The 10,273-nt window shown below is 39.5% G+C and overlaps 1 long non-coding RNA gene across 1 annotated transcript; it reads left to right on the top strand.

Annotated features, from left to right (window-relative positions):
- Window positions 1-280: 280 nt before the first annotated feature.
- On the top strand, window positions 281-9,971 carry LOC129534107 (uncharacterized). The gene is made up of 3 exons (XR_010134343.1): window positions 281-707; window positions 1,961-2,096; window positions 7,427-9,971. It is a non-coding gene; the product is annotated as an uncharacterized lncRNA (long non-coding RNA).
- Window positions 9,972-10,273: the final 302 nt, after the last annotated feature.

Raw genomic sequence — 10,273 nt, 5'->3', positions numbered from 1 at the left:
CACAGAGCGACATGGCAGGAATTTGAGTTGTGAGCGCCAGAAGTGCTTGTTCAGCACTAACAAGAAATAGAATAGGATCAGTATAATCTCATATCCTTATTAAATTAAAAAAAGACAGAGAGTAATGCCAAGGTTATGACATGAACTGACAAGACCAAAAAAAAAAAATCAGTTTTTCTGATGCTTCAGCCTTTGCAAGCATAGGAAAGAATTAAAAAAAAAAAAAAGCCCTGTGGCATGAGTTATAGATGAAGTATCTGCCTTTAGCTTGGAATTTCCTGGCATTTTTCAGCCTGTGACACAGACTTGATGTGATTAAACAAAGGCTTTTCTCCACATTTAAAGCTCTTAAAAAAAAAAGCTGAATCTAATACTCTAACTTGTTTTTAAATGGGAGCAGATGCCTCTGTTTCTTGAGCTGACTTCCAGATTCTGAGAAATAAATGAAGAGTGGAGGCTTGTTTTGGTAGAGGCTGAGAAAAGGAGTTGGTCATATTTGCCCTTCAGAACTTCGTGTCATCCCCCAGCTCCCCAACAGCAGGGCCACATTCTTTCACAGGATGGAGCTGGGGCAGATTATGGCTTCCTCTGGATTGGATTTTCCTTGGCTTCCCTGAGGGCAGTTCCCCGAGGAAGCACATCCTGGAGCCAAACTCACCCAATGAACCACAGCAACAGCTCCTAGGAGAATGAAGAGTGTGAATGGAGTAAGTACATGCGTATGGGTGGACATGGTGGCCAACATGGATAATCTCTGAGGTTCTTTCTAGGTCTGACATCCTAGGATGCTCTAATAAAGGATAACCCCTGAGATGAGGCAGAACACAAGACCCTGGGCTGGCAGGGGGTTTGGAAATGGCACTGAGCCTTAGCAAAACTCAGTTTTCTACTGAAAAAAACAAAACAAAACAAAACAACATAGCTCCTTGAAAAATTATTTTTGATTGGAATCTATAGTTATTTATCTATCAATCAGACATGTTCTTTTAGACTTATTATTTATAAGTAAGTACCATCCACAGTTTGGCATGTGTTTACATTGTATGGATGTGTTTGTGTATGTGTGTGTATTTGCTCAGTATCCTGTTGCAACTCTTTCTAAAGCCTGCCCACTCATGATGTAAGTTTTTTGTTTTTTGTTTTTTGATTTTTTTAGATGGAGTCTCGCTCTGTCACCAGGCTGGAGTGCAGTGGCACCATCTCAGCTCACTGCAACCTCTGACTCCTGGGTTCAAGCGATTCTCCCGCCTCAGCCTCCTGAGTAGCTGGGATTAAAGGCATGCACCACCACGCCCAGCTAATTTTTGTATTTTTAGTAGAGATGGGGTTTTACCAGGTTGGCCAGGATGGTCTCCATCTCCTGAATTTGTGATCCGCCTGCCTCACCCTCCCAAAGTCCTGGGATTACAGGTGTGAGCCAACCGCGCCCGGCCCATGATGAAAATTTTTACCAGTGAGTTTCTAGACTCTTGACTTCAGAGTCTGCAATGGTTATCATTACATATATTAAGGCACACTTAAACCTTATGTTAAAAAAAGCACGAGGAGTTAAAAATTGTTTTGCATTAAGTTAAACTTTATTTTTTGTAATTTGTTTCACCACCTCTCACTTTCTTGAATACTTGTAAAGCATTCATTGAATAAAGAAATTGTGTACAAAAATGTTACATCAGGAGCTGTAGGGTGCTTTAAGAATTTAAGCACCAAAGATTATATGGTCCTAGACACTTACACTTTAAACAGAATAGTATTAAGGTTGTGTTAAAAGCTGCTACAATTTATTTAAGGCTGTGCTTTAGTATACGACCTACAAAAGTATTTGAAAGCCTCTAAAACATAAAATCTGGAGGTCCATGGAAGAAGCTCGATCCAACCACCCTGTCACAGACAGTTTTGACTCTATTAAATGTTGATGATCTTGAAGAATTAGTCATGGAAAAATAATTTCAATTTCTTCTAGTGGCCTTTTCAAAATGATGAGCCGGGAAGAGTTACAGACTCTGGCCCAAAAGAACCAAAGTTGAAGGTAGAGATGTTTTAAGGATGAGCAGAGCAGAACAACTTAGCAGTGGGATGTTAAAGGCAACATGAATCAAGTAAGTAACTTCCTTTTAATGTTCCCAAAGTGCTTTCCTTGGGGCCTGTTAGAGCAATTGCCAGAAAATATTAACTATAACATTTAGCTATGGTCATGTCTGTCTCTCCAACGTTCTGTTGGCTCCTCAAGGAAGGGAACATGGTTTATTTCTGCCCCCTCCATGACTATTGTCCCAAAGATGAAAATGCTGATCATTGAAATCATTTTATCAGTCTCTGAACGGGCTCTCTGGACTTGAAATTTTTGCCCAGAAGTGTAACAATCACCTGAAACTTGGCACAGCCACACAGCTTTCTACCTCTACCTCTCCCAGGTCTGTTTCTTTCCCATTTCAATACCAGTTTCTCAGTGCAAACCTCAAAAGCTATCCTTGATTCTTTTTGCCATTTACTCTGTCTTCCATTCTCCAGCATCACCGGCAAAACGTATTCTGAAATCACCAACTCTTCTTTATCTCGATGTTCGCTTTAGTTTAAGCCAGGTTGACTGTTGGGATGGCATATCCCAGTTTCCACACTGGTCCCTGTCTCAACCCAGATCATTTCCACATATCAGCCAGAGAGATCTTTAAAAAAGTTTTTAAAAAGTTAAATCTATGTATGTCACATCTGTTCTGTACCCTCCACTGGATTTCTACCATAGTTAGGATAAAATCCCAAGTTATTTCCGAGGGAATGAGGCCCTGCATCCCCTGGCTTGTCTTCTTTGACTTCATCCCGTACACTCTGCCCATTACTCAGCATGTTACAGCTACATGGGCTTTCTCTCTGTTCTTTATATCCAAAGCTCTGTCAGACACTTTCCCTTTCTTCAGCAGCGTATTCTCTGCTCCGTGAACCCCTGGGGCTGGCTCCTTCACATCAGTCTGACCTCCATCTAAATGCTTATTTCTCAGCAAGGTCTTACCAGGCCTCTTTGCCTAAATTAGCACACACACCAACACTCATTTTCACTACATCATTCTGTTTTATTTTATTTGGAACATATATGGTTATTAAGCACTATCTCTTGTTCATTTTTTGTGCTCGCTTATTTTTTGTTTTCTGCCATGTCAGCCACTCCCTGCTAGAACGGAAGATTCATGGGAGCAGGAACCTTGTTTGCTATGTTCCTTATTGCAATCCTAATGCCTGGAACTCTAACTAATACATGGGAGGGCTCCACAATTCATTGAAAACTGAAGAAATGAATTCACTTGGGCATTTCCAGTTCCATTCCTGAACTCTTCCTTTAGTGAGAAGCACATGATGACCTTGTTAATATGAAAATTGATAATGGGGTGAGAGAAGAAAAGAAAAGCATAAAATACCTGTCTAATCCATGCACCACCAGACACCAGAGCATGTGGGAAGTGGCCAAGAAGATGATGCAGGGACGTCTGAGCCCACTTTCTTATTGGACTTTCCTAGGTACCATGGCCTGGGAAATGATATTAGAAATAATGCATTAGAAGTAGAAAACAAAACAGGAAGTTTAAGGTCAACATTCAGAGTCTACTGCACTCTCTTACTTGGGCTCACCTGAGAGCATCTTGGTAGGTCAATGTTGTTTCAGGGGCTCTGAAATGGGATCCCCTTGAGAAATGACCTTGAGTTTCTCTGTTCCACACATATGGGACCCTAGCCTTTGGAGAACACTTAGGTCTATGTGCTTGGGATATAACAAGACTCTGCTTTTGATCTTGAAAAGCTTGAATGATATTTAGGAAGGCATGATATATATACAAGGAAAATGAAACAATGTTTACGGTTTTTTTTTTTTTTTTTTTTGAGATGGGGTCTCACCCTGTCGGCCAGGGTAGAGTGCAGTGGTGCGATCTCAGAGGCTCACTGCAACCTCCACCTCCCGAATTCCGGAGATTCTCCTGCCTCAGCCTCTCAGGTTGTTGGGATTACAGGCATGTGCCACCATACCTGGCTGATATTTGTATTTTTAGTAGAGACAGTTTCACCATGTTGGCCAGGATGGTCTTGAACTCCTGACCTCAAGTGATCTGCCTGCCTTGGCCTCCCAAGGTGTTGGGATTACAGGCGTGAGCCACTGTGCCCTGACAGAAACAATTTATAAGAAAAATTACAAAGTAACAATGTGTGCAAAGTGTCAAATAAAGGATAACTTCAGAACTGATGACTTCAGAAGCACAGAGGGATGACTGTGACTAAAAGTGATTAGGGAAGTGTTCACTCACATTTACCAAAATATGTAAAACCACTGGAGTTGTAGTGAGGCTGGAAAAAACGGTTTTCTGAATATACTGGAACTAAATATTTATTTATTTATTTTTTGGCAAAGTGTGAGATCAAAAGTTGACCTCCATTCAATTAGCAACAATTAACATAACTAACATAGGCTTTAAATTTTAAAATAATGAGCTATAGGATACAGTGTTTTTACATCATTGAATATTAAGATTTGTATAAGAAAAAAATCATTCCCAGTCCTATGTTCAGTTTTACCTTCATATTTTTCAAATTATTCATAGCTTGATTTCAGACACGGATTATCTAGTTCCTTTATTCTCCTTTTCACATACGTTGTCCTCTTTTTCCTTTTAGTAATTCAGACATGAAGAGAAGCTCAACTTAACCACTTAGATTATTTTATTATTTTACTTTTATTTTATTAGTGTTTAGCAGCTCTAAAAAAAAAAGTCTTGGAAAGAGAGAAGCTCAAAACCAATTATCCAAGCAATATTTTGAGGCTATCTGGTGATTTTCAGTATTTGTGCTCTTGTATCACCTGACATCAACATAATTGTGCGTTGAGTCCTGATTTACTGCAGTTTATCAGGCAAGTTTTTGGAAGGTACTGTGGGCCTTTCTTCACAGCTCTTTAGTAAAATGCCCAGCCCTCTTCTAAGAGCTGCCTTTCAAAGCTACATGGGCTCCTTCAGATGGTTATGAAATCTTCAAGCAGCACTATCGGACTCTTTTGGTCTAAACTAATAAAATTTCCAAAAGAGAAATCTTGTGACTTGAGAGAACGCAAAGTAAATACTGAACAAAGGGAGTTGGTTAATAAAAGCTTCTCTACTGAAAAAGACAATGAAACCCTGGTCTTTGATTATTTAGACAAATTTGAGATGTTTCCATTTTCATTCATTTCCAATTCTTTAGTAGATAAATTTTTATCAATAATTTGTGAGCTAAGAGTTTCTAAAGTTGTCCCTGAATAAGACATTTGTTGGTCGAGTAGCTGTTATAGCTGAATTCTTTATCAGAAAGACTTCACTAGGCGGCTGAATACTTTATTGCCTTTTCTCAGTCTAGTTAACAAGGGAGAATAGTCCCTGATAAATGCATAAATACACATTCAACTTATACTGTAGCAATTTAAAAGTGTTCCTGGAAATGCCATGGGCGTTTTATGGATAATGAATTCTTTCAATTTTCAGTTTAAAATTTATATCATAACCACAATAGTGTCGAAGACCTTTAGAAAAGAAAACCTCACTTCTTCCTTAAAACCTGTGTCTGAAACTGGTTAGCCTCTCCTTTATGGAGAGAAAAAAAATTATAAAATTTATGAGTTTGGAGGAGAATCAATGCCATGTATGTCTTAAATCATATTTATTTATACCTGGCATATTTATCCTAGCTTAAAGAGCTCTATGACCCCCAAATAGTAAAGTGGTTAGTGTACAGGGGGAACTTCGGAACACATCTAGTGTGTATTTCTCCTGGTACATCGCTTCAGCTGATCCTCCCAGGGTAAAGGGTGGAGAAGTACTGGAGGTCCCTGCGGGATGTCTAACTCATTTATTCTAACAGCAGGCAGGATCTTAAGATGACCACCAATATGCATCTTATTAACTTATCACAACTCAGGACAATTTGCCAGTTTCCAATATTATTCATTCCCTATAATATAATTTGCTATATTTATTTACTTATAATGTAATAATATAATAATTTAAGCAAATACAAAATATTTAATTTATATTTTATTTGTTTTATATATAATTATAAAATAATATAAAAATAATTCAAGCAAAATTTTATTCCTATAGCAAGAATATTGTTTCATCTTTATGAGAGTTTCTTTTCTTTTATATGGTCTTTCACATACAAAGTGTACCTTGCAAATAAATCAAAAAGTAAGTTTGTACAACAAAGCCATTTACTTCAAAGGAAACCTCAAGAAAAGTACTGATCAACTATAATGGGATTTTCTTTCTATCTTAATATAAATTGTGACTACCAGGACACACACCTATGTACACACATATACGTATGTGTATTACATATGTATCTGTGTATGTGTATATACATATGCATGCATGTGTATATATACATACACGCATGCATAACATACATACACACATACATACATATGTATAGTCTTTTTTCCTCTGTCCTACAGTGGTAAAAATAAGATAGACTTAAATTCAGAATACAGAAAGGAATGCTTGTTAATTTTTATTTTTATTTTATTTTATTTGTTTGAGATGGAGTCTTGCTCTGTCACCCAGGCTGGAGTGCAGTGGCGTGATCTCAGTTCATTGCAACCTCCACTTCCCGGGTTCTAGTGATTCTCCTGCCTCTGCCTCCCCAGTAGCTGGGATTACAGGAGTTCGCCACCACACCCGGCGATTTTTTTTTTTTTTTTTTTTGGTAGAGACAGGGTTTCGCTATGTTGGTCAGGCTGGTCCTGAACTCCTTAACCTCGTGATCCGCCCGCCTCAGTCTTCCAAAGTGCTGAGATTACAGGCATGAGCCACTGCACTCAGCCTATGCTTAATTTAAAACTTTGCTTGCTAATCTGAAATTGAATTTATTTGCTAATCTTAAAATTGTTAAACATTATCCTAAAATGCAAGATCATTATATATTATCACATAGATTCACATCTTGAAGCTACTAGAAGGTGGAGGGGAGGAACTATTTGGTGTAAGACAGTTGATTTGACAAATCTTAACATTTCTGTATTTCAAGACTCTGAGAAATCTTTAAGTTCAGGGGTTCCCACATAGTGATAGGCCTATGTTTGGGTGGAGGGCAGAGCATTTTCTCTATCATTTCTATAAAACAAGAATTTTAGTTCCACTATTTTCCAAACTTCTAAAGTCAACATTCCTTTAATTGTGAGCAAGAATAAATGGGCTTCTATTATACACACGTAAAAAATTCCCATTGTTTCTAATATCTCTCATTAGATATTAGGCAACATGGGGAATCAAAAAAGTACATTTAATTTTCATCTCAGATGTGAGAAAACTGGAACTTAGAAAAGCAAAGTAAATGCTCATGGTCACACTACTGTTAAGATAAATCTGGGATTTAAATGTAGGTCTCTCTGATTATAAAACTCATGTTCATTCTCTTGCAGGATGCTGCCAGTGACCCCAGAGCCTTTTGTTTTCCTCCAATATTCTCAGTGCTTTAAATATTTAATGGTCCTTCAACGTCTCTCTGAATGCACTCCAAATTTTGGAAGTCCTGGTTGAGAGTGGGGCCTGGAGCAGTTTAGAACCCTCTAATCAAAGGCAGGTCCATCTCTGGAGGAAGTTCCTACCTGGAGCAGAGAACAACTTATAGCACAGTGCTCCAAAATTTTCAGAGAACTGTGGGTAAGATGAATATCAAGGTCAGGCTTAAAGTGGAGCAACAAGGGAACGGATATCCCAGTTAGCAATCTGTGGCCCAGGGAGTGAGAGAACTTTAGCCTCAGCCATTGCATTTGTAACTGTTTGAGGATCCAGGAGGGAGGGTCCAGGCTGGGCCTAGAGGGCACTGAGACATATCTGGGCTTGTCTAATGAGGTTGAGAAGTTGGTGGGCCACCAGGCTTGCTTAACGGGAGGGTAGAGATTTTCACATTGGAGTTTTCATGTGGTGATGTGTTCCCTTAGCCTCACTGTTTTCTAGGATACATGGACTAAGGCATTGGGGTGAGATAGGAAAAGCTGGAAGGTCTCTGTGAGATCATGAGAGGCAGGGGTAAAGGGATCTGCAGTAACTCAGTGTGACACAGTGTGGAGCAGAATGATCTCTTTGCCTCTGTGGGGAGGACAGCGTGCCCTAGTACTGTGGCTGGTAGTGTTGGTGTGTCAAGGTCTGTTTCAGGTGGCACTGAAGGCTCTATGAACATTGGCGGCAGAGTGGTGTGTTGGTGAAGAAGGAAAGCCCTAGAGCTCACAGCCATCGAAGAGACACACCTAAGACAGCTCCTCACACTCCCAGAAATGTCCTGGGGAGACTTTACAGGGGCTTCACTGGGATGTGTGTGGGGAGGGCAAATTTCGGTTATTATTTTAATTGTTAGCCTAACCATGTCTGCATCATGATACCATAAGCCAGGGAAACAGTTGGGTCAGAATTAATGGAAATTGTTACTTTTCTCACGCGGTGGTGTTTTAAGTGACTGCTGAACCCAATTTCGGGCCCATAGACTCAGGCCATGCAGGAGTGCCTCATTTCTGACCTTACAGATGACGCAAGTAGGACCCTGAGAAACTGCCGAAAGCTTTCCTTCATTTTAACTAATTCAGCACATATTCTGTGGTTGCTTTCAGAGAGTAAGGCCTTGTACCAGGAACTTCCACTGTAGCCAAATAGAATCTGCAAGCGTGCCATAAGAGAAAGCCTGGTGCAAGGGACAAAAGATAGTTCCAGAATCAAAAGACCTCTATTTGTATTTCAGGACATGTTATTTTGGGCAAAAAATCTGATGTCTCTGGGCTCTAGTACTCTCAACTGTGAAATGAGAAAATATTTTATGAATGCAAAATTGGGACATAGAGTCTGACCAAGGTTTCCTATGGGAGTTTCAGGTATGAGACTCAAACTAGCTCCTAGAGATTGGGTCTTACAATGCTTGACTTGGGGCTACAATTCAAGTGAATCTAATAGAAATGGTTTAGGACATTTAAAGCAAAGATTCCACTAGACAATTTTGAATGAATTTAGTATAGAACCTCCCTCGTGGTGGAGTTCTGAGGATCAAATGAGGCAATGAAGGTGGAGGATATTTTTAAAATGTAAAGCACCAAATAAATATTGACCATTTTAATTATTACATTTTACTACTCTGCATAAATCCAGACTTTTGCTTTGTATTTTAACCCACATTGCTACCTTGCAGACTTGAGACCCCAGACCTGTCTCTCATGTTTATGGAAGAATCTGACTTTCTGCAGTTCCAAGCAAGCCACTTTCCTGCTTCCTCAGGCACTCATGATAAGCACTGAAGGGTACAATTCTCCACCCACTTATGTGGGGGATCCCTTTCCATGTGGCTTCATCCTTTCTATTTCTTAAGTTCATATGAAATATGGCTCAAAGAAAAGTCTATCTGATTCATGGCCTTTCTCTTTTTTTAAGGTATGAGATTTGTTTGTATTATTTAAAATGTATTCCCTCATTGTTGTATACCATGGGCCTGACCCAAATCAAATCAGCAGTTTCTAGGCTTTCTTGCCCAAGACTCCCCAGATGCTCTTTCTCTGTATTTCGGTTCTGCTCCCTTTTGTCCTGCACTTCTTTCTGTTGCTGCACTCCGTGGAGTATCAGACACTATCTTGGCATGGCAATTAGGCTAATGGTTGGATTGTGATAGCCTGAGAAAGCAATCTGGGTGTCAGGGATGTCCATCTAGAAAAATGTAAGTAAGTGCAAGGAGGGAAGAAGGAAGTGAAATTCACAGGCCAAACTTCACCATTATTTCTCCTTGCAAAGAAAATAAATAAGGCCTGATTTCGGGAACCCATGCTTCGGTACAGGTTCATAGTAGGCTCGTGGGCAACCAGAGGGACAATACAGTTTTGGGATAAGGTAGCGTGTAAACTATGATTTAAAAAAAAATGTATCCTGTGGTTTTCCTCTGACTCCTCCACAGTTAACCTTCTGAAAATAAAACCTTAGTGTTGAAAAAATTACTGGCTATAAAAGAGATAAGTTTATTGAGAATTCAAGTGGACCAGGGGATTTTAGGGTCATTGCTACATTGCAGAGGAACGACTCATCATTTTCTGGCCATAGGTTGACACTGGTGAAATTACAAGATCATGGGACTTGGGACCACTCAGCTCCTTCTTCTCCTCTGTCTTCTGCAGTCCCTCAGAGGAGAGTTTCCACCTCTCATTTAGTGTTTTTAAGGCACTCTGTTCATTAACATTGTGTGCTTTCTGTCCTATGCCTTATATAACTAGAAGTTATTATTATTCCAGAATCCATTA

Source organism: Gorilla gorilla, chromosome 5 (genome assembly GCF_029281585.2).
Source record: "Gorilla gorilla gorilla isolate KB3781 chromosome 5, NHGRI_mGorGor1-v2.1_pri, whole genome shotgun sequence".
Taxonomy (NCBI): Eukaryota; Metazoa; Chordata; class Mammalia; order Primates; family Hominidae; genus Gorilla; species Gorilla gorilla.
The sequence above is the reverse complement of the archived record's forward strand: the minus strand, read 5'-3'. Positions and strand labels throughout refer to the sequence as shown.